We start from the raw sequence: 24,280 nt of genomic DNA, 5'->3' as shown, positions 1-24,280 counted from the left end.
TTCTCAGTTCGGGTAGACGATGCGTTGTTTTTCTCTCTCGCAGAAGAGCAATGCGTTGATTTCCAGATGGGCAACCTCGGGTCCGTGACGATCCACTGTGGTTTTGATGCCCAGCGACGATGCGTGTGACATTCTGGCGTGCTGGTGAAGAGCTGCGCTGCGTGGGTGATGTGTCAATTTTGGCAGCGGGTGTTGCATCGATTTCACAGCCTTGATGCAGGTAGTGCATCAATTTTTCAGCCGCAAAGCAGGTTCTGCCTCGATTTTTCTCCTGCACGGCTGCTGTGCATGAATTTCACTCTTGGTTCCACCAGCTTCTCCTTTCACCGGCCCAATGACTGGATTGGGCAACACTTGGCAGGCTAGAAGTCTCAGCAAGAGAGTCCAGTTGCTGGCAGAGGAAGTCTTTGATGGCCCTGAGACTTCAGAACATGGGGCAAGCTCAGTTCAAGCCCTCGGAGACACTTTACAAGCAGGAAAACACAGCAAAGTCCAGTCTTTGACCTCTTACAGGTAGAAGCAGCAACTGTAGGCCAACCCAGCAAGCACACTCACAGGCAAAGAGACAGTACTCCTCCAGCTCTTCAGCTCTTCTCCTTGGCAGAGGTTCCACTTTATCCCAAAGTAATCTAAGAATCTGAGATTTTGGGTTGATTTATACTCCTTTCTGTCTTTGAAGTAGACAAACTTCAAAGGAACGTCTCTGTTGTTCACAAGATCCTGCTTTGCCCTGACCTGGCCCCAGACACACACCAGGGGTTTGGAGACTGCATTGTATGAGGACAGACACAGTCCTTTTGGGTGTAAGTGTTAGCTCCTCCTTCCCCACTCTAGCCCAGGAGACTCATCAGGATATGCAGACTACACCCCAGCTCCCTTTGTGTCACTTTGTAGAAGGAATTCACAAACAGCCCAAATGTCAGTCTGACCCAGAGGTGGATTCCACAGGCAGGCAGAGGCACAGAAGGGTTAAGCAAGAAAGTGGACACTTTCTAAAAGTGGCATTTTCAAACTGACAATCTAAAAACCAACTTTGCCAAAAGATGTATTTTTAAATTGTGAGCTCAGAGACCCCAAACTCCACACCTCTATCTGCTCCCAATGGGAAACTGCACTTAAGAGATATTTAAAGGCAGCCCCCATGTTAACCTGTGAGAGAGCTAAGCCTTGCAACAGTGAAAAACAAATGTGGCAGTATTTCAATGTCAGGACATGTTAAACACGGGAAACATCACTAACAACACGATCAATGCAACGCTATGCATTGACCACGTTGCCATTACCACGCATATGCGTTTACTACACATACATTTAGCACGCATGCCTTTACCACGCATATGCATTGTAACAGCAGAGAGAGCAGTCTGAGCAGAACAGGAAGGAGCAGCGACCAGAGGAGAGAGAGGTAAGTGGGGCCGAGTGGGTAGCTCTTAGGAAAAGGCCGGGCTGGTCAAGGTCGTTTTTAGAACAGGGTGAGGTGAATTTTAGGGTTCAGGGGGGGGGGGGGGTCAGGTTACTTTTTAGGACAATGCAGATATTAGGGTTTATGGTGGGGTGGGAGAGTTAGGTTCTTTTTTAGGACAGGGCGGGGTAGGTTTTAAGACAGGGTAGGTTTTTTGGTTCACGGCAAGGGTGGGGGGGGCCGGGTAGTTTTTAGGACAGGGTGGGGTGGGTTTTAGGGTTCAGGGTGGGGGGTCGGGTAGTTTTTAGGACAAGGTAGGTTTTAGGGTTTAGTACGGGAGGTCGGGTAGTTTTTAGGCAGGGTGTGGTAGGTTTTAAGACAGGGCAGAGTTGCTTTTAGGATTTAGGGTGGGGTAGTTTTTAGGATAGGGCAGGTTTTAGAGTTTAGGGCGGGGGCGGGAAGGTTTTACGGGATGGTGGGGTAGGTTTTAGGGCAGGGTAGCTTTTAGGGTTTAGGGCGAGCCGGGGGTCGGGGTAGTTTTTAGGACAGGGTGGAGCAAGTTTTAGTGTTCAGGGTGGGGGGTCAGGGTAGTTTTAGGACAGGGTGGGTTAGAGGGTTTAGGGCGGGGTCAAAGTAGTTTTTAGGACTGGGCAGGGTAGTTTTTAGGACAGGGCAGGGTAGCTTTTAGTATTTAGGGCAGGGTAGTTTTTACGATAGGGACGGGTAGTTTTTAGGATAGGGCAGGGTAGGTTTTAGGGTTAGGGCAGGGGGTTGGGGTAGTTTTTACGAACGGGCGTGGTTTTAGGACAGAGTAGGTTTTAGGGTTTAGGGCGGGGGCTGGGGTAATTTTTAGGACAGGGCAGGGTAAGTTGTAGGGTTTAGAGCAGGGGGTCGGCAAGTTTTTAGGACAGGGCAGGGTAGGTTTTAGGACAGGGCAGGGTAGCTTTTATGGTTTCGGGTAGGGGCAGGTTAGTTTTTAGGACAGGGAATAGTATGTTTTAGGGTTTTGGGTGGGGATTGGCAAGTTTTTATGACAGGGTGGGGTAGTTTTTAAGACAGGGCAGGTTTTAAGGTGAGGTAGGAGGGTTGGGTTCATTTTTAGGACAGGACGGGGTAGGTTTTTTGGTTTAGGGCACAGGCGGGTGGGGCAGTTTTTAGGACAGGGTAGGTTTTAGGGTTTAGGGCGGGGGTCAGGCAATTTTTAGGACAGGGCGGGTAGGTTTTAGGACAGGGAAGTGTTGCTTTGAGGATTGAGGGTGGGGTAGTTTTTAGGATAGAGTACGGTAGGTTTTAGGGTTTAGGGTGGGGGTAGTTTTAGGACAGTGCCGGGTTTTAGGACAGGGTAGGTTTTAGGGTCTTGGGCCGGGTCGGGTAGTTTTTAGGACAGGGTGGGGCAAGTTTTAGTGTTCAGGGTGGGGGCTCGGGGTAGTTTTTAGGGCAGGCTGGGTTAGTTTTTAGAACAAGGTAGGTTTTAGGATATAGGACTGGGGGTTGGGATAGTTTTTAGGACAGGGCAGGGTATGTTTTAGGGTTTAGGACTGGTGGTTGGGGTAGTTTTTAGGACAGGGCAGGTTTTAGGGTTTGGGGCGGGGGTCAGGGTAGTTTGCAGGGCAGGTCAGGGTAGGTTTTAGGACAGGGCAGCTTTTACGGTTTAGGACGAATGTGGGGGGGTGGGAGTAGTTTTATGGACAGGTGGATAGGTTTTAGTGTTCAGTGTGGGGTTGGGATTGGGGTGGGGTAGTTTTTAGAACAGGGAGGGGTAGATTTTAAGACAGGGCAAGGTAGCTTTTAGGGATTAGGGTGGGGGAAGAGGTCAGGGTAGTTTGTAGGACAGGACAGGGTATGTTTTAAGGTTTAGGGTGGGGCAGGGGTTGGGGTCATTTTTAGGACAGGGTGGGGTAGATTTTAGGACAGGACAGGGTAGCTTTTAGGGTTTTGGATGGGGAGGAGCAGTTTTCAGGACAGGGTAGGTTTCAGGGTTCAGGGTGGTGGGTCTGGGTTGTTTTAGGTCAGGGGGGAGTAGGTTTTAGGGTTTAGGGTGGGGGTTGGGGTAATTTTTAGGACAGGGCAGGGTAAGTTGTAGGGTTTAGGGCAGGGGGGTCAGGTAGTTTTTAGGACAGGGCAGGGTAGGTTTTAGGACAGGGCAGGGTAGCTTTTATGGTTTAGGGTAGGGGCAGGTTAGTTTTTAGGACAGGGAATAGTATGTTTTAGGGTTTAGGGTGGGGATTGGCAAGTTTTTAGGACAGGGTGGGGTAGTTTTTAAGACAGGGCAGGTTTTAGGGTGAGGTAGGAGGGTTGGGTTCGTTTTTAGGACAGGACGGGGTAGGTTTTTTGGTTTAGGGCACAGGCGGGGTCGGGTAGTTTTTAGGACAGGTTAGGTTTTAGGTTTTAGGGTTTAGGGCGGGGGTCGGGCATTTTTTAGGACAGGGCAGGTAGGTTTTAGGACAGGGAAGTGTTGCTTTGAGGATTGAGGGTGGGGTCGTTTTTAGGATAGAGTAGGGTAGGTTTTAGGTTTTAGGGCAGGGGTAGTTTTAGGACAGTGCTGGGTTTTAGGACAGGGTAGGTTTTAGGGTCTTGGGCGGGGTCGGGTAGTTTTTAGGACAGGGTGGGGAAAGTTTTAGTGTTCAGGGTGGGGGCTCGGGGTAGTTTTTAGGACAGGCTGGGTTAGGTTTTAGGACAAGGTAGGTTTTAGGGTTTAGGACTGGGGGTTGGGATAGTTTTTAGGACAGGGCAGGGTATATTTTAGGGTTTAGGACTGGTGGTCGGGGTAGTTTTTAGGACAGGCTGGGGTAGTTTTTAGGACAGGGCAGGTTTTAGGGTTTGGGGCGGGGGTCAGGGTAGTTTTTAGGGCAGGGTAGGTTTTAGGACAGGGCAGCTTTAACGGTTTAGGGCGAATGTGGGGGGGTCGGAGTAGTTTTATGGACAGGCGGATAGGTTTTAGTGTTCAGTGTGGGGTTGGGATTGGGGTGGGGTAGTTTTTAGAACAGAGAGGGGTAGATTTTAAGACAGGGCAAGGTAGCTTTTAGGGATTAGGGTGGGGGAAGGGGTCAGGGTAGTTTGTAGGACAGGACAGGGTATGTTTTAAGGTTTAGGGTGGGGCAGGGGTTGGGGTCATTTTTAGGACAGGTTGGGGTAGATTTTAGGACAGGGCAGGGTAGCTTTTAGGGTTTTGGACGGGGAGGAGCAGTTTTCAGGACAGGGGAGGTTTCAGTGTTCAGGGTGGTGGGTCTGGGTTGTTTTAGGACAGGGTGGGGTAGGTTTTAGTGTTCAAGGTGGGGGCAGGTAGTTTTCAGGACAGTGTGGGGTAGCTTTTAGGACAGGGTATGTTTTAAGGCAGGGGTGGAGGTCAGGGTAGTTTTTAGGACAGGGAGGGGTAGGTTTTAGGACAGGGCAGGTAGCGTTTAGGGTGGGGGGTCGGGCTAGTTCTTAGGACAGGGTAGGTTTTAGGGCGGGTGGGGTCTGTGTAGTTTTTAGGACAGGTCAGGGTAGGTTTTAGGACATGCTAGGTTTTAGGGTTTAGGGTGGGGGTAAGGTAGTTTTTAGGACAGGGTGGGGCAGGTTTTAAGACAGGGCTGGGTAGCTTTTAGGGTTTAGGGCGGGATCAGGGTAGTTTTTAGGACAGTGTGGGTTAGGTTTTAGGTTTCAGGGCAGGGGGTCGGGTAGTTTTTAGGACGTGGTCGTTTTTAGGACAGGATAGGTTTTATGGTTTAGGGCGGGGTCGGGGTAGGTTTTAGAGCAGGGCAGGTAGCTTTTAGGGTTTATGGCAGGGGGTCGGGTAGTGTTTAGGACAGGGTGGGTTTTAAAGTCTATGTTGGGGTGGGGGGTCGGTTAGTTTTTAGGACAGGGCAGGGTAGGGTGGGGGTTAGGGCTCAGGGCACGGGGTGGAAGGGGTGGAACTACCTTGGAGGTGCCCTATATGTACAATAAGGGAAGGTTTGGGCCTGTCAAGTGGATACACTTGCCAGGTCGAATTGGCAGTTTAAAATTGCACCCATGGACACTGCAGTGGCAGGTCTGAGCCATGTTTCCAGGGCTACTCATGTGGGTGGCACAATCAGTGCTACAGGCCCACTAGTAGCATTTGATTTAAAGGCCATGGGCACCTCTAGTGCACTTTACTAAGGATTTACTAGTAAATCAAATATGCCAATAATGGAAAAGCCAATTATACATACAGTTTATATAGAGAGCACTTGCACTTTAGCACTGGTCAGCAGTGGTAAAGTACCCAGACTACCAACAACCAGCAAAAACGAAGTCCAGCACACAGTCAAAACAAACGAAGTAGAGGCAAAAAGATAGAGGAAACCATGTCAAGGTTGCCAGGTCTAACAGGAGCCCAAAGTGCTACCCTCATAGTGGTAAAGGCTACTGACTTTAACAGGAGTTAGATAGCACAAGGGTGGTGGTGGCAACATACTGTGTATTGATCAGTAGGAGTGTAGAGGTACTCTTTAACCTTTGTTACTGGAGTGAGGCCTACGGGCTCACTTGTTCAATGTTCTGCTGCTCTGTGCTTAACTCACCCCTTGGTCTACATCTGTTTGTTGTGGAGTGCTATGTAGTGCATGGGTTTTGTATCTGCCCTGGGTGTATGTGTGCCTGGGAAGGGTAAAATTCAAGGTTCACAAAGTTTTGTACAATGCCTTCATGTTGAATTTATATGCTGGGTGTATGTGAGCCTGTGAATGGTACAATACATAAAGGATGTAGTGTTATGCAGTGTGTACATGTTGAATGCATGTACAGGTTGTTTGTGTGCCTGTGAGTGGTTCAGTACATGAAGGATAGAATGCTGTGCAGTGCATGCATTATAATGCATGTACCTAGTGTATATGTGCCTGTGAATAGAACAATACATGGAAGACTATGGGTTACATTTTGGAAGACACAGGGCTGCCTGTTGAAACATGAGGAGAGGAGGTAGAGGAATCTCTTCGGACAAATTGGTGTATTGCTACATTCTTGCAAACTGGGTTGGACACACTTGAGAAGGGAGAGTCAGGCTTCTGCAGTACACTTCAAAGGGTACTGTTTTATTCAGAGGGACATCACAAGGAAGGGGCCTGTGCATATCTCAGGAAGCAGATGGGGCTGATAAGAGAATCATAAACAGTAGGTTTGGGCCTTGGCCTAACCTTTTGATACACATATGACTGTGGCTGACATCCGGGTGTGAACTCTGGTCACTTCCATGGCCTTTGGTGTGCGGTTATCAGCTTTTGGCATCAGTCCTGCTGTGGAAGAGTGGTTTCAAGAGGAAGAGAGGGTGAAGGAGTCGGCACTTCAAAAGGAAGCAGACCTCCAACATAAACTTCAAAGTTGCAGAATCTAAATCACATTTGTAGCCTGGAAATGCCCTATGAGAAGAGAAGGGCAGCTTGAGAGCCGAAAATTATCAACTGTGAAGCAGTCAGTCAGGTTGTTCAAGGAAGAGAAGCTGTGCAAGACTTCTACATGTGACCATGACTGGAGGCGAAGGCCTAGTAGTCTCCCTGCTGGGTCCTGAGAATCGAGGACCAGCTGCTCTGGAGCCTGGAATACCAAGGCCTGGTGACTTGTGAAGACCTGTGTGCCCTGCAAGGAAGAGGAGATTGTTGGAGTGAGGTCCATTGAGGAATCTTGTTGAATGGATTATCTGAGGCAGGTGTGAAGAAACAGTTGCTGTGCTGAATAGTTTGTTGTCCACGTGTATGACAAAGTTGGTGACCCTTGTTTGCCAGAGGAGGGCCACCATGAAGTGAGTCAAGGATATCGCTGTGCCAATTGGGTCAGAGCCCATGTGCAGTGAGGCATCAGTGATCGTGTATGCCAGGAGGAGTCACTGCAAAATGAACTATAATTGACTCAGTGCCGATTGGACCAGAACCCATGTAAAGTGAGGGATCAGTGACCCATATGTCAGAAGGGACCCACATGGATGGATTGCCATGCAGAGTGGGCTGTAGAACTTGTGTGATGGAGAACCGGTAACCTCATATGCCAGGAGGGGCTACTGTGCCAGCATCTGCTGTGCTGATCGTGTCAGTGGCTATGGGCAGTAGAGATACAGTGACCCCATATGCCAGAGGCGGTCACTGGAACTAGCAAGAAGTGTATCCTGACCAGGGGCATTGTCCGAGGAGTGCGACCACTGTGAGAATCACTATACACCTAAACAGGATGGGAGATCACCATCAGGAGCTTTGCACCACGTTCCCACCTCTGTTGGAAGGACCAAAGACCTAACCTGGTTGGAAGAGCCATGAGGAACCTCTGGATGCTGTGGGTATGTGACCATGTGAGAGGAACTCAGGGATCATGGCGTGCAGCCCACCTGGGCTGCATGCTGTGAACTTACCTGATCCACCCACTGTCACTCTGGAGCCCGCAGAGGGGGTGTGCTCCAGAACTCCAGACTCTACGATCCTGCGGTTGCAAGTAAGACTGAATTTGGGCCAGTCGGCCCACAGGGGACTTGCTTGCTATATAGCACTGTGGATCTGGAACACTTTTGAATTTCATACAGTGTCAGAGTGGACTCTTGAAACTCAGACTACTAGTGTGCCTTCCTCTGGATGTTGCCTCAAGTGAACGGGGACTAACCACAATCACTAGAGCACGGAGGAAGTGGGAAACTGTGAACTTTCAATGAAATACTAGAGCCCTGACCTCACGGTGACTCTGTTGTTGTTTGTAAATGTTGTCTTTCTATTTGTCTTGTTAGTGGTAAAATAAAAATAGTTCACCTTTTTCATAAAAGTGAGTATTTGGCTGGACAATGATTTATTACTGCTGCTGCTGTGCGTATTTTGAGTTGTGAGCCTGTGTTCACTCCCACTATCTACCATCCTGAGGGAGACTTAGACTGCCTGGAGCAAGCTATTCCTGAGAGTCAAGAGCTGAAGAGGTACTTGGCCTACTTGCTTGGGATCCATAGTTGGCCGGGTCCCAGGATTTCAGGACTAAAACACCTCAACCAATATGGTTGAGCCCAGTAGCTTCTGCTTTCCCTCTGGCCCCATGAATGGAGCTCAGACAACATGTTACCATGGAAGTTTGTGAAACCTGAGTCTTTCTTTAATGGGCTTTAGCAGAATTAAAGGCTTCTTTGGCTTTGTTGAAATTTTCCCCTCAACTCCTCCTTATATTTAAGTCAAAGATTTCCCTTTAGTCCATTAAACATGACAAAGCCTCTTATGTTTTATGTAAGCTTTAGTCATTGCCCCAATGAGTTTAATTTCCTCCTAAAATTATCAGTGTAAGAAAGTGGATTATTATTTGGGTGGACTAATAAAACTAACTTCTCAGTACAACGCCTATAGTCACTAAATAAATCTGAGGTCACCTTTTTGATCCCTGTAGTGCAGAGTAGACAGGCTTAGCTCAGGGCAAATAACTTATGCAGTGAGAAAACAGTAGTAAGGTTAAAATACCAAGTAATAAATGTCCCCAACCAAATTAGAAATACAGAGTACATTTTAATTAATAAATAGATCCATCACATCTATGTGGTGCCACAATCACATCTATGTTGCACCTGGCATCTCATAATGATGGTGTATGCCATGTCTCCTGGAATGTGGGACGTTTAAGTTCTACTACCTCTTCTCCAGCTTTTGACCGATTTATTGAGAATTATGGTGTCTGCATTTTCCAAGAAACATGGACAGTGGATCCGTTCTTTCGGTCTGGGTTTTCTGAATTTTCATATTCCAGTACTTCCCAGCAAGAGGGGTAGACCCTCTTGTGCTCTAACTACATGGGTTAGAACAACATTAAACTGTTGCATATTACAGTTACCCATTGACTCTCTTGATATATTAGGTATTCAGGTATCATTTGGGTCGAAGTCTGGAGTAATTTTTATTAATATTCATGCAAGAGGTGTTGGGGGGGCTTGCCCACAGGTACACTCCTTGTGCTGGAAGCATTTCCTAGGCAGTGCCCCCAGTATTTTAAAATCATTGTAGCAGGCAACTTTAATGTCACTTGCAAGCCTTTAGACGGGGATGATCTCGGCTCCATGCATGAGGAAGATCGGATGTGGTGTGTTCCATCCTTAGACATCCCTCCCATCAATAGGTGGTCGCAAGCAGCTGTGCAATCAAAAGCCTTGACTATGGAATTTGGGCTTGGAGCACTTAATGGCAGAACTAAATCAGATATTAATGGCTCTCACACTTATAATAAAACTAACCATACAAGCAGAATTGATTATTGCTTAGTAGATTTGAGATTGTGGCCTCTGGTCATTGAAATGATAGTTGTTGAGAGGATAGAGAGGTACCACAATCCACTCTCTGTTCAAATGCTTGCTGTATGTGACCAGTTCCCTGTGCCTAGCATTCCCACTATACCACCAATGAACTTTAGCATGACCAACGACAAAAGACATTTGAAGTTGCATAATTTAGTAGCCCAGCCTGATATTTTACGTTATGTCAATGCTGTTTTGAGGTCTTGACTAACACAACTAGAGGTGGACTCCACAACTAATAATGTGCAATTGATTGTGTGTCATGTTCTTTGTTTTGAAAATATTGCGGCCCATTTCATGGTAGGTGGTAACTCTGGTGGCAAAAGTCTCAAAGGGAAACATCCTTGGTATAATAGGGACTGCTGGGCCTTAGATAAACAACTGATCAAAGCTATCAAAACGAAGGATATAACCTCTATTTATGTAGCCAGAAAATCTTACAAGGCTGCCATCCGCTATGCCAAGCATATGCAGGATGAGAATTGGTGGGCTGCACTGAATGAAACTGTATCAGATAAGGATTGTGTAAGATTTTGGTCCCTGGCTGTGCGAGGCCCTGATAATGGTGTGTTGTAAGTAGAGACTAATATTGCTCCATCAGAGTGGATACACCATTTCAGTCAACTATATTCTACAGATTGTTCTAGTTTGGTGCATAAGCAGAATTGATCTGTTCCCGCCATTATTGATCAACCACCCAACTCTCTAACTCTACATTTGTTCACTCTTTCTAATGTTGTGCACTCATTAGGCACCCTCAAGCGCGGTAGGGGAGCTGGCCAGGATGGTGTCCTGGCAGATTTTTTCTTTACTGACATAGATGCCTGGTCCAGATACATCTTTATTCTATCTAATGCAGTAGGGGTGGGGGCACCAATCCCTGATTCGTGGAAGGGCGCTGTTGTTGTACCCATCCATAAAAAAGATGATAGATCCTTGCCCTGTAACTATAGGCCTATCAGCTTATTAGACTGTGTGAATAAACATTTCTGCCACTGCCTTTTGGGGAAGATCCAGGATTGGATATCTGAAGATGACATTCTCAGCCCTCTGCAAGCTGGGTTTCGCATAAAAACTTCCACTATTGACCAAGTCCTTAGATTCATGCTTCTATATTGGAAAACTGTCTTAATTGGCAAAGGTAATCTTTATGTTGCTTTTGTGGATCTTAAATCTGCATTTGATTTAGTACTTCACAACAAGCTGTGGGATGTTCTTTGTGACATGACAATGCCTCCCTACCTCCTTTCCTCACTACTACGCCTTCATGAGGATACTTATGTATACATCAGGTGGGGTGATCAGGGGCAGCTTACCAACTGAAAGGGGAGTATGACAGGGATTTTTTCTTGCACAACTTTATTTTCATTGTATATCAATGGTATTTTCCCCTTTCTAGCTATGGTGGATGCAGATGCACCATGTATAGGTGCATGTAAAGCTCCTGTATTGTTGCCTGCAGGCGACATTCTCCTACGCTTCAAGAACCCTAGTTGTTTACAGAAACTCCTAAATCAATTTGAGGAGTTCTGTCTCTCCTGGGGACTGTAGATCAATACCTCCAAAACAAAACTGATGACGTTTAACCCCCATATATCATACAAAGGGAAGGTCGCTCTTGGAGGCATGCTGCTTGAAAAGGTGAAATCTTTTGGTTACCTTGGCTTAACAATATCTGAAAATCTGTTTTGGAAATCCTATATCACCAAGGTGGCGCTGAAGCAAAAACAGTACACTGAGGTTCTAGTCAGGGACTTTAGCATCTTATATACCAAACAGATCCGCCCGGCCCTTCAGATCTATTAGAGCAAATCTGTTAGTTCCATTTTATACGGTGCGGAGCTATGGGGCTATGTTAAAGCTCAAGAAATATCTGTAGTCGAAAATACCTTTTTAAGGAAACTTGTTTCTCTACCATCGAGTACCCTGTTGTTTCCTCATTTTAAGGATTTGTGCATTAAGGGAATAGGCCATAAAGCCCATTTATGGCCTCTCTTGTACTGAAGATACCTTTGGGCTACTCTGGAGCTTGCCTCATATACTAAAGCCCTCCAAGCTGATCACTCTCTTAGTGTCCTCTGGCTTAGATATGTTAAGGCGTCACTGTATTCACTTGGATGGTGCGAGCTCTGGAATTTGCCCAACTACTGCTGCCTTTCCCTCAAAGCTAGACTTTAAAAATAAGTATTGGAAGATGGTAGACTCTGAAGAACTGCATGTAGCAATTCAATCTAAGTTGTCTCATGCTTTTGCTGTTCTGAAGGATACGCGCAGCTATGAGGCATTTTGGGACAAAATATCAACTCCTAAGGATAGGAAGCTGTACTTCCAGTTTCGTGTAGGAACCCATCCGTTGAGATCATTCACTAGCAGTTGATCATCTGACAGATTTACTATCTGTCCAGCTTGTAACGCTACTATTGAAAATTTGCCCCATGTATTTTTTGTCTGCCCCGCTTATGTAATCCCTCGCAGGAAGTGGCTTCCACCTGCCTGCAGGCTGCTGGGTGTCCGTACATCTGCTACAGCTCTACGAACTTTGAAATCAGATACTGATCATGTTTTATTTACTGCTGTCGCTAAATTTCTTAGAGCTATGTGGACCAATAGAGCAAAGATTTTATCTTCTTCATGTGAACTTGTCTTGTATGCATTGTTTTACATAATTGCAGGTTGCCTTCCCTGTGATGGGCATGGTTCAGCACACTTTCGTGAAATTAATTGTTAATTAGTGTGCATATTCCTAATACTACTGTGCTTCTGGGCCAAAGCTTTGTAGTGACTATGTTGGATCTGTGGCCTAAAATTGTGAAATCCTGCAATCAACTCTGTAAATCATCTAGGAAAGTGCTTTTTCTCTTAGTACTGGTTTGGCGTTGATCCTTGAACAAATTATTGCATTTTGCACAGATCTATAATTTTGAATCTTTTTTGGTATATGGTGCCAGAGTATTCTGTGCTCAAATTGTATGTTTAAGTCCTGGGCCCAGTGGTATTCATTATGGTATCGATTTTATCCTTTTCTTAACTTATTTTTGATGTAAATGAAATGTGATGATTTTTATTTGTGTATGTTTTGTGCATTTATGGTAATAGCTACCGAAATAAAGCTTTTTTGAATTTAAATAAAATGACACCTTAACCATAAATCCAATTAGAGGAGCCGGAGATTTGAGTTTTTACATGCCTAAGTGAAAATAGCACCAGAGGAAGCTCTTATGACTTTTGGGGCTTGAACCTGACAGACTTTGTAGGACACAGGGCATATCCAGTTAGTACTGGGCAACTGGTTTTCCAGGAAAAAGTGTTTTTTCAGCTTGTTGTGTCCCTGCAGCCACACTAGAGATCAGCCCAATGACACTAGGAGTCAACTCCTTTTCACTGGTTGCAAGATAAAATAGGTCTAGTCTTTCAGGTCTCCTTTTTCAGGTCACACCAAACAGGGCTCAGTCCTCTTCTGTTCTTTAGAATGTCCAGAAAGTGTTTTAAAGAAGGTGTCCTAAGTTGCCACATTTATGGTTGACGCTAGCTACTAAATGTGGGGGAACTCCTGGCTCCTCTCTAACTAATGGGGTAAAGTTCCCAGGGGCAACCCTATCCACTTTTGTAGCAGTTGCTGTTTGCCACATTGCAAACAATCTCATAGTGCACCTTACTCCTAAATTTCATGGAGGAGAGAAACCCTTTCTCCCCTGTGCAGAGCAGGAGTGCCCTTCTAATAGTGTGCTCCTGGAAAAGAGCAGTAACCTTCTTTGTGGTCACTCAATGTTAGTTATGGGGGTAGCTTCCCTCTGACTGGCTTTGGTGCCAGCCTGGCTGGAAGGACTCTCCCTACATTTACTTGTGAAAAGAAAGGCCCCTTTACAAGTTCATTTTGTTCCTGGGTCCACCCTAATTGGTTTTCCTGCAAGGGGAAGAAAAACATCTCTCCATACCCAGGCCATTGTTCCTTCTCAGGGAGCAGTATTCACACCTCATTAAGGCCAAGCACTGGTAAACTAACTGTCAGTAGACTAATGCTAATGTGCCCCCCTGGAGGTTTAAGTAGGTAACCGGTAACTAAATATTTTTTCCTAAATGTTTATTAAAATACTGACTTTACCATTAAATAGAATGTTTAATAAATAATAAAAAATATTTTTAAATGAAATTTGTAGCCATTTCATGTCAAAGCTTACAGAATAACGTTTACAGACCGTAGTTTGACATGTTCTATGATCCAGCTACAGCCCTTCCACTGAAAATACCTTTTGAGTGCTAGTCACTAAAGGAAAATTAAAACTTTAATGTTGCACATATTTTACTAAAATATCAGGCACGCAACCTTGTGGGCAACATGGTGGATGTAGGGATTATTTATTAGTATTTATAAGCAGAGTATCCCCCGTCAACTGGTAGGGTTGAATGCTGCTGGAGTGAGGCTACACATGGTAGCCCTGAAGCCATGTTTTACAGGTGACATTTAACTTCAAGGCCTTGCGCACATTTTCTACATCATATACCTGGAACTTATACACAAGTTAAATAAGTCACTCAGGGATGGGCCAAATTTAACCTAGTTTGAAGGGGGGCCACAGGCACTTTACTTCTGTTTATCAGGGGTAAAGCGCGCAAACTTCTAAATCCAGCAAAACAGATATGACAAAATATTGGGGCACATCACACAAAAAAATGGTGATATCCAACACTTAGGTTCTGATCTTTTGTATTCAAAATATTTAAAAGAATTATAGCATTTCCTGGATAATGCAGAGTATAAAACAAAAAACACAAAATTGTAAAGTACCTGCATTTTATTACCATAAAGATTTTTATAAAACACAGTAAGTAGGCTACCATGAATTAACATTAGAGTGCTTTAGGTAAGATTGCAAAAGGGATGGATTAAATGAATGTCTTGTTAGTAGAGGGAATTCTATCTTCAAGCAAATAACTTGTGTATTTTAATATAATTCCTCTTGCTAAATACATAAATGACATACTAGACCTTTAGACTGGTCAGCAACATCTTTTGTGGTCTGGACTTGTGAGACAATGGCAGACTTACTCTTCCTTTCAAAATTACACTTGCAGTACTTCATACTGCAACTTGATGTGGGTGTAGTTAGCATTTGAGTAATGTTGGGTAGACAGGGCTACTTGTTAGTCCGGCTTAAGGAGTAATTGTAATAACTTTCTAATTAGAAGAATGTAATTTTCTAGTCTGGGGTACATCAGCAAATAGTTCTAAAGGAAGGAGCCTTGATTGTCAGCAGAAAACACCCAAAAGCCAGTCCATCAGCCACAGTGCTGCTGTTTGAAGTGCATTAGAAGGACTACCCTATTGAAGGCCTAGCTTCCAGCATAATTTGTGATAAAGATCCCAGTGTAAAAATCATTCCTACTCCCTTTGTCCGATGGCTACACTATGCAAAACCCCAAGTATTTAACACTGGGTCTGCATTAACAATGTCTCTATCAGTTATGACAATTAGAACAACTTCACAGATAGGCAAACACAAATGTTTCCCAAACAAATTGCCGTAAAGAAGAGCATCAACAAAGGTTGGAGAGTTAAAGACTTTAACTCCGCGTTTATTTTAAATAATGAACTGAACAATATATACGGACCCGAGGAGGAGCTGGATATGTGCACTCTATGTGCCTCATTAACATCTCACTCTATGTGCCTCATTAACATCTCACTACGAATCACCACTGCATTACCACACACAACCCAACACCAAATTACCACTTCAAAGTTCTATCTCAGTATCATGCTAATGCAGTAATAACGGTAATATCACTTCGCAGGTCTGCACCTCCACCTTCCAGTTGCCACAGTACCATTTCCAAGCATTGCACTGCCATACACTTAACCCACAAACCCAATCCAACACTGCAAATTCACCACTAGCAGTGTGCCACTGTGGCCCTGCACAACACTGACATTCACAGCATGGTACTGCCTTTGCAAACTACAGCATTACTACAATCACACACCCTACTGCCAGTCTCAGCGCTTACTACCCTTTTTGCAGAATAGCCAAAACAAAATACACCCCAAACATCAACAAATGAAATTAGAAATAATCAATACTTCCCTCCCATCAACTGAAACACACTTACACTTGAGTGCTGCACTACCACTTCACTGGAATGAAAAACAACATCACTTCCATTCTTACTCCTTAATACTTACACCCATACAGTAGTGCAATACACTCCTTTAGCACTGTCAGTCTCTAAAGTGTAGCATATCCCATCTCTTTACCCACACCAAAAGCACCATTCTACCACCCGACTTCAAAACATACTCTGCCTCCAGTTAATCACAGAAGAAAGTGAGTCTTCAAGGGGAACAAAGAAAAGCTGTGTTCAAGAAAATATCAGACCTTTTGGCTTTGCCGATACATATTATTACTGCCATTGCACGTGCATGATTTTCTTACAGCTGATCCAATAACACCTTACAGTTAACTGAGACAGCGACACTAGTTTTTTGATGTATTTTATTATCAAGTAGTGTCAAAAAGTACAATAATGGAGCAAATTATTCAGTAACTGCTTAGAAAGTGCAAATTTATAATAAATATGTTTAAAATGTATTTTGAAGGACAGTAGTCTCAAATACATGTAATGCCTTTCAACTTTTCATTCATTCATCCCAAACAAAATATATACTTAAACAATATTGCAAGCTTTACTATGCCTTTCACGTTTTGTGTGGTTGCAGTGCCATCATTTATGAAATCTGGATACCTTAACACTTCTCTTAGAGAAATGTCGCATCTTCTCTGATCTACTTATGAACACATATTACAGTCACTTATTATGTCCCCTGGAAATGAACTGAGGAACAGCATTCATGACACTGCACAATGTGTTCTTAAGACGTTTTTCCTGAAGCAATATTGTAGAGTCCTAACTTTTAGAAAAGTAAACTATACACTACTGGCAGACGTCTGTACACACATTCATTCTAACGTTAAATTGACCCGAAATGCAGTAAAAGAAATATGAAAGCGAAACATGATATTTTATGAGGGAAACACAAGAAGATGTTTCGCCTACCTGTAAATTGCACCCCCCCATGGTTGTTTCTATGCGATGCGTTCCCTTAGGGCCTGATTAGATGTGTGCGGCGCCTTTTTCAAAAGAAAAAAAAGAATAGTATGAATAGTTAGAGGCATACTCTAATAACATTAACACAATACCCGACAAGCACATAAGCTTAAATAATAAAACAAGAAGTGTGATATCCGTCACTTCAATGATACACATAACGCTTACAGGGAAAAAAACATACCGACATGTGTCCATGTACACCAGTTGTAGTGCATTTCAGTTCCCCCGCTTTAGCTTTATTGCATTACTTTCATGGTGCTTTGTGTAGCTTTGAGCAATATAACTTTGCACTACGGAGGAAATCATGCGATATATAATAATCAATTGTTAAACAATTCACTCCTACATTTCCTCCCTGCCCTATCTGTTCTAGCTTCCATTTCGATATTGTAACTCATTAAGTGAGGAGGGTGCAAAAGAACAGTCTACCCATCAATGCACACTGATGTAGAATAGTAATGCTGTGCAATTCAGCCTAAATTGTGTTAGCATACGTTTTCCAGTCGTGCTCTAATTGCTATTATATGTTTCCAATCTTGAAGTACGTTACGGAAAGCGTGTTTGATAAACTCATGAAATATTAAGTAGCATAGCGAATGTCCTTAAACACAGTTCAAACTGCAATGAGAACAAGCGTGCCAGGGAGGAATAAAGCAAAAACGTAATATCTGACCTGCTGTCGGCTCTGTCCGTCTGCCGCAGGAAAAAATGAGCAAGTGAAGTTGAAAGATTCACCACACAATATATATCTCGGACAAAACTGTAATCCCGTGGTCTTCGTTTCGACGCAGAGGTGAGGTAATGCACAGTCTGGTGATTTCCTGCATTCGACAAAGAAAGGAACTCAGCCAACAGAAGCCACACCAAAGAAACAACTTTGTCACGTAAACCTCGTGTCTTCTCCCCCATGTGGTAAATTATCTCTCACTCGATCGATATTTTTCGCCTTTCCACTCTCTGTCCCTTCAAGCTATTTTTAAACCTTTCACTCTCTCCTCTCTTTGGCCAGCTTTCATGTAACAACATTGTTTCGTCAATCTCACCTCTTTCGAGATGCTTCTTATACACAGTCCAGGTCTCTGAAAATCCCTCAGAGTTACAGACTCTGTTCATTTTATCCAGACAGACGTTGACGCTTATCATTATTTATAATGAAAACATCTCAGACACACAAAATGGCGGACACAGACTCCCTCTCATCATTGTACAACACCTATACGGTTTTCACAACATCTAGATCACAAAAATTATTTATTACACACAAACTGTCCCTCAACTTCCACCGGGTTTTCTATCCTCAAATGTTTCTTCCATAGAGTTCTGAAACCAGAACCACCTGAGGGATTTCATTCTCAGAGCAATCGCCATAACAATTAGAGGCCATGGCACGCTGTGGTTAATGCTAATAGAGCTGATGTGCACTCACGTATTCCCTGCACGTTCTCATCTGCTTTTAAGTGCCTGAGATTAGCTACTGCAGATTTATTTTCCCACTTGCTCTTAACGTTATTAAAGCTATATTCAGATACATCAAAACCAAGGTGTTGATGCCATCAACCCTTCCCATTCTCTGTCTGCTGCAACGTCTAAGGTTTTGATTTGTCAGAGTCGACGTCTTGATTCTTAGCTGTGCGGTATTTAGCAAGTTATGGTACTACGCCACAGTCATTGCTGCTGAAATGTGACGCCAGGCATTCGGGACACAGTCAGTGACACAGGGTTCATGAAGTGTAAAAAGCCATTTATTTAGGACAGGATTGTCTCATATACATAACATTGTACATACTAAACTTTAAACTAACTTCAAACCCCCCCCACCCCTTTCACTCATCCCCTCCATTTGCCTCAGTTCACCCATCTTCCACTTCAGTTCACCCACACATCCCCCTTTTCCTTTCATCCCCTGCCTGCTTCAGGCATCCCCCTCGCTATCATACTTCACCTGCTTCTTTCTCCCCCCCGGAAGGGTGGCCAAGCCAGCATGTGACTCTCCACCCTCCCCTATCTACTGCCACACAACGCCTGTCATCAACCTGCCGTAACTGGCGTCAACCCAACCACCACTAACCACACGAAAAAAAAAACCTTCTAACCTTTTCCAATGTAGGGCGGGTGGGTGACCAAAACTTCCGGCCGTGCAAACGGGCTGGCGCGGAAGAGGCCGGTCCCTCCCCCCTCACACTCTTATATCCCCCCTTCCAGGTCCCACCCCACGCACCCTAGCCCAATCTTGCCCTACCTACGCCACTTCCCCTCCCAAAGCTCCCGTGGGGACCTAGATTGCGTCTGCTCTCCACAGGGCCCTTCATTGCTTCTTTTTAGCAAAGAAGTTTCTTATATCTCCCAAAATCCTCAACCAGATCCCTTTTTAGGTTTCGCCTGCACAGCGCTTGCGCTGTGCGCGGGGAATCTGTAGTGTTAAATATATACCTTAAAAGGGGCTTACATACTGCCCTTTGTTTTCCCTTGCTTTTCATTGGATCCTGTGCTTGCCACTTACTTTTCCTCTGTTTCCATTGGCTGTAGAATATTTCCTGTCTTTTTCAATGCTTCTCTCTTATATGTTCGCTCTCATCAATGTCCCGACACACAAATGCTGTTTACCTCCGCTCGTGGAACATTTTTTAAGCTATTGTCTGCACAGCCCTTGCGTTTTTAATTTATAATGTGCCGTACCCTGCACAGTGCTTGTGCTGTGCTTGTTTACTGAATCTGCCCGTGCTGCATGCATTTCAAGATTGCCTTTAACATACACACTTGAAATACGTGCAGCCACGGGGAGATTAGGTCAACAAGCACAGCATGGTTTATTAAATAATTTTCTTTCTGCTAACGGCTGATGGGCAAATTCAAAATGTATTTCCAGTGCTGAAGGGAATACTAAGAATGAGAGACATGCCCGCAGCAGAAACACTGTTTCTGTTTACAGTTGCACGATCGCAGCAGTCGTGTTTGCACTACATCTCAGCGACGTTGGTCATCACGGATAATTTTGAAATCAGTAAACTTTCTCATAATTCAGTTGTTGGCTTCACCACCCTTGCTCTAGTGGCACTTGTTCCCCATGCACTTTTTTTTTAGGTTTCGCCTCCACAGCACATAGACGAAACCTAATGTATTTACTAATGTTTGTTTCTGGAGCAGTAGAGAGAACCACACCATTTTATCAAATTCAAAAGTAGCTTGTAGAAATTAATGCCCTTCTTTGGGACTAAGCCCCACCGATCGGTCCATCCCTCTTGAAACAAGCCCTAAACATATAACATCTCTTCGGCACAGTGGCTCTACACCATATCACTCTCCTTGAAGCTGACATTTTTTTGAAGTTACAACCCCCATCCAAACAATACTATTTTATGGTTGACCACACTGGGCCCAGCAATGCACTACTATACTGTCTCTTTGAAGTGAACAGCAATGTTCTTTATGTAATCAGGTGAAGAAGAAATGGACTGTTGATCCCTGGTGGAAAGAGGATGCAGTCTTAATGCGAGCTGTAGTTGAGCTAAAACAAAACAAAAAACATCTAACACCTATGAAGTAAGGAGGCTTTTGTAAGGAATCTTGCATACATCACATGTTTAGCGCAATGTACTTTCCAGATTTTGGCAAGTGTGTAACTAGTACTTAATTAATCTGGCGGATGCAGGTAGGGATCACTGGCACTTCCTTTTGGTGATTAGGACTTATTTTTAATCATTTGACTTTGACACAGAACAAGAGAGGACATGCATTGGCAAAGCCAATAGTTCTCACCTATACAAGAGCTATTGGCTTTGGCAATGTGTTTTGCCATGTTGTACACCAGTGTGGCTGCTGTTCAGCGTGGTTAAACGTTAATGGCGCGGAGTGTCAAAGTGGAGTGGGGGAGTAGAGTGTTATAGAGTGGATGTGTTGGAGTGTCATAGAGTGGAGTATGGGAGAGTAATGTGTCATTGAGGTGAGGGGAGTAGAGTTCAGTGGTTCAGTGGCAGAGAGTGTCGTAGAGTGGAGTAGGTGGAATAGGAAGGAATGGGTTAGAATAGATTTTTGTAGTGGGGTAGATTGGATTTGGGTGGGGAGGATTGTATTCACTAGATTGGAGTGGGGTGGATTGGACTGAAGTGGGGTGAATTAGACTGGAGTAGGTGGATTGGATTGGAGTGGGATGGATTGGATTGGAGTGTGGTGGACTGGAGTGGGGTGATTTGGATTAGACTGGGGTGGATTAGATTAGGGTGGGCTGGATGGATTGGAGTGGGGTGGACTGGAATGGGTAGAGTGGATTGGATTGGGATAGAGCAGGGGTGTTCAAACTTGGGGGTGGGCCCCACTAGGGGTGGCGTCAATTGAACACGGGGGTGCCATAACATTTATGCTAATAACAGGGCTTTGTTTTAAGCTGAATAAACTGAGCAGCAGTAAAACGCTCTGTAATTGGCCATCACTAACATGTTTTGTTATTTATAGCCCAGCTAGAAGTAGATGTCAAAAGGGAAAGGACTCCAAATACACTTCAAAACCCCCATCCCCACTTCTAATAATCACATTGTGAATACTTTTATACGTTAGTTGAAGGACTGCCTGACCAGAATAGTATGTTTGGCATCATGTATTTGATTACATTTTTAAAACAGTAACATAAATTAACTGCAATGTTTAGATAAGGTTAAACATATTTAAACATTGCAAATTTAATAGACAAATTGTGAAAAATTTGGAGGGGGGCCTGATTATTTATTTCCACTGGGGGGGCCACGACATTAAAAAGTTTGAAGACCACTGGGATAGAGTGAGGTGGATTGGAGCACAGTGTGGTGAATTGGCATGAGTGGAGTGAATTGGAGTGTGGTGGGGTGGTTTGGAGATGAGTGGGGTGGATTGAAATGAGGTGTAGTGGGCTGCAGTGGGATGGATAGGATTGGAGTGGGGTGTGTTGGATTGGATTGGGGAGGATTGGAGCAGGGTGGATTGGAGTAGGGTGGATTGCATTGGGGTGGATTGGAGTGGGGTGGGTGGATGGATTAGATTGGAGTGGGGTGGACTGAACTGGGATGATTGGGGTGGATTGGAGAGGGGTGGATTGTAGTGGGTGGATTGGAGAGTAGTGGATTGCATTGGCGGAGGGTGGATTGTGTTGGAGTAGGGTTAAGTGGAGTGGGTAGTCCTGATGGATGGATTGGAGTGCAGTGGACTGAACAGAATGGAGTGGGGTGGATTGGATTTGGGTAGAGTTGGGTGGATTGGAGTAGAGTGTGGTGGATTGGAGTCAGTGGGGTGGATTGGGGTGGGGTGGGCTGGAGGGGGTGGATTGGATTGGTATGGGGTGAATTTGATTGGCGTGGGATGCATTGCACTGAAGTGGAGTGGACTGCAGTGGGTTGGATTGGAGTGTGGTGGACTGGATTGGGGTGGATCGGATTGAGTGGAATGGTTTGGGTTAAATTTGGGTGGATTGGACTGAGTGTGGTGGATTGGAAGGAGGTGGGGTGGATTGGGGTGGGTTGGACTAGAGTGGGGGGATTGGATTGGAGTGGGGTGGGGTGGATTGAATTGGAGTGGGGTGGATTGGATTGGTGTTGGTAGATTAAGGTGGTTTGGAGTGGAATGCATTGGACTGGGGTAGGGTGGATTAATGTGGAGTGGATTGGCCTGGAGTGGGGCAGATTAAAGTGGTTTGTATTAGAGTGGGATGGATTGGGGTGGTGTGGGTGGATTGGATTGGAGTGAGGTGGTTTGGGTGGCAGTGGACTTGATCGGAGTGGGGTGGATTGGAGTTGGTGGATTAGGTTGGATTGGATTGGAGTAGGGTGGGGTGGGTTGGATTGGAGTGGGGTGGGATGGATTGTAGTGGGGTGTGGTGGGATGGATTGGAGTGTGTTGGATTTGAGTGGGGTGGATTGGACTGGAGTAGAGTGGATTGGACTGGATTAGGGTGAGGTGTATTGGATCAGAGTGGGATAGATTGGACTGGGCTGGATTGTGGTGGATTAGAGTGGTGTGGGGTAAATTGGATTGGGGTGAGGTGGAATGGAGTGGGGCAAATAGAAGTGGAACAGATTGGTTTGGTTTACACTGGGTTGTTTGGGATTAGAATGGGTCAGGGTGGAGTTGGGTAGTTTGGAGTGGAGGAGGTTGTTTTGGATTAAAGTGGGGCAGATGGGAGTGGGGCAGATTGAAATGGATTGGAGTGGGGCAGGTCGTTTTGTATTAAGGCGGGTGCAGATTGGAGTGGAGCCGATTGAAGTAGATTGGAGTGGGACAGATTGGGACAGATTGTTTTGGAATGGAGTGGGGCAGGTTGATTTGGATTAGAGTGGGGCAGATTGGAGATGTGAGGATTGGAGCAGGGTAGATTGTTTTGGATCAGAGTGGGGAAGACTAGAGCGGGGCGATTGTTTTGGATTGTAGTGGGGCAGATTGGAGTGAGGCAGATAGGAGTGGGACAGATTGGAATGGGGCAGATTGGAGTGAGACAGACTGTATTACGGTGGATTGGAGTGTGGTGGATTGGTGTGGGGTGGATTGCAAGGGAGCGGGTGGATTGCATTGGTATGTGGTGGATTGGATTGGTGTGGGGTGGATTGGATTGGTGTGAATTGGATGGGAGTGGGTGGATTAGAGTGGGGCGGATTGCATTGAATTGGAGTGGATCAGATTGTAGCAGGACAGTTTGTTTTGGATTGAAACACAGCAGATTGTAGTGGGGCAGATTGTTTTGGATTGGAGTGGGGCAGATTGTATTGAATTGGTGTGGGGAAGATTGGAGAGGAGTAGATTGTTTCGGATTGCTGTGGGGCAGACTGGAGTGGGACAGATAGGTTTGGATTGAAATGCAGCAGATTGCAGTGGGGCAGATTGTTTTGGATTGGGGCTGATTGGAGTGGGGCAGATTGCTTTGGATTGGAGTGGGGCAGATTGTTTTGGATTGGATCAAATTGGAGAGGGGTAGATGCAAATTGCTCATACTGTTTTGGATTAGAATGAGGCATATTGTTTTGAATTGGAGTGGGGCAGATTGTTTTAGAGTGGTGCAGCTTATTTTGGATCAGAGTAGGTTAACTGGCCTGGGGCAGATTAGATTGGGGTGGGTTGGGAGGATTGGATTGGTGTGGGGTGAGGTGGAGAGAATTGGTGTGGGGTGAGGTTGGTTGGATTGGAGTGTGGTGGATTGGGGTGTACTGCACGCTTATGTGTTAAAGCATAATTTCAGAAATGACTGATAATAAGGAAAAAATGTCACTTTGCAATATTTAGAACAAGTTAATCGTCATCTTTTGAGAACAGCACCAATGAGGGAAAACAAAGGAAAAAACATGAGCGCAAAGTGAAAAAAAGATGACTTGGCAAAATAAAAGAAAGCATTAAAAAAATAAAACGTTGTCAAATCCGCCCCTGACAATGTGGGAAAGTAGGTACATACATAGCACCTACACATTTTCATTCTGTCTATATACTCATTAATCACTTTAGCATACACATTGGGCATTCATACGAGGCTGGCGGTCTACTGACTGCCAGACTCGCGGTGGCGGTCGGACCTCTGCCAATGC

At 44.9% G+C, this 24,280-nt stretch overlaps 1 protein-coding gene across 1 annotated transcript in view; it reads right to left on the bottom strand.

Moving 5' to 3' along the window:
- LOC138261913 (ATP-binding cassette sub-family B member 5-like) overlaps positions 1-17,442 on the bottom strand; it is a 987,125-nt gene extending 969,683 nt beyond the window's left edge. The window contains exons 1-2 of the mRNA XM_069211477.1: positions 17,422-17,442; positions 16,695-16,768 (exon numbers count right to left, since the gene is read on the bottom strand). The gene's annotated coding sequence lies outside the window, so the exon portion shown is untranslated. The remainder of the gene's footprint in view (positions 1-16,694; positions 16,769-17,421) is intronic.
- Positions 17,443-24,280: the final 6,838 nt, after the last annotated feature.

This window comes from Pleurodeles waltl, chromosome 10 (genome assembly GCF_031143425.1).
Source record: "Pleurodeles waltl isolate 20211129_DDA chromosome 10, aPleWal1.hap1.20221129, whole genome shotgun sequence".
Lineage (NCBI taxonomy): Eukaryota > Metazoa > Chordata > Amphibia > Caudata > Salamandridae > Pleurodeles > Pleurodeles waltl.
This window is presented reverse-complemented; position numbering and strand designations above follow the sequence as displayed.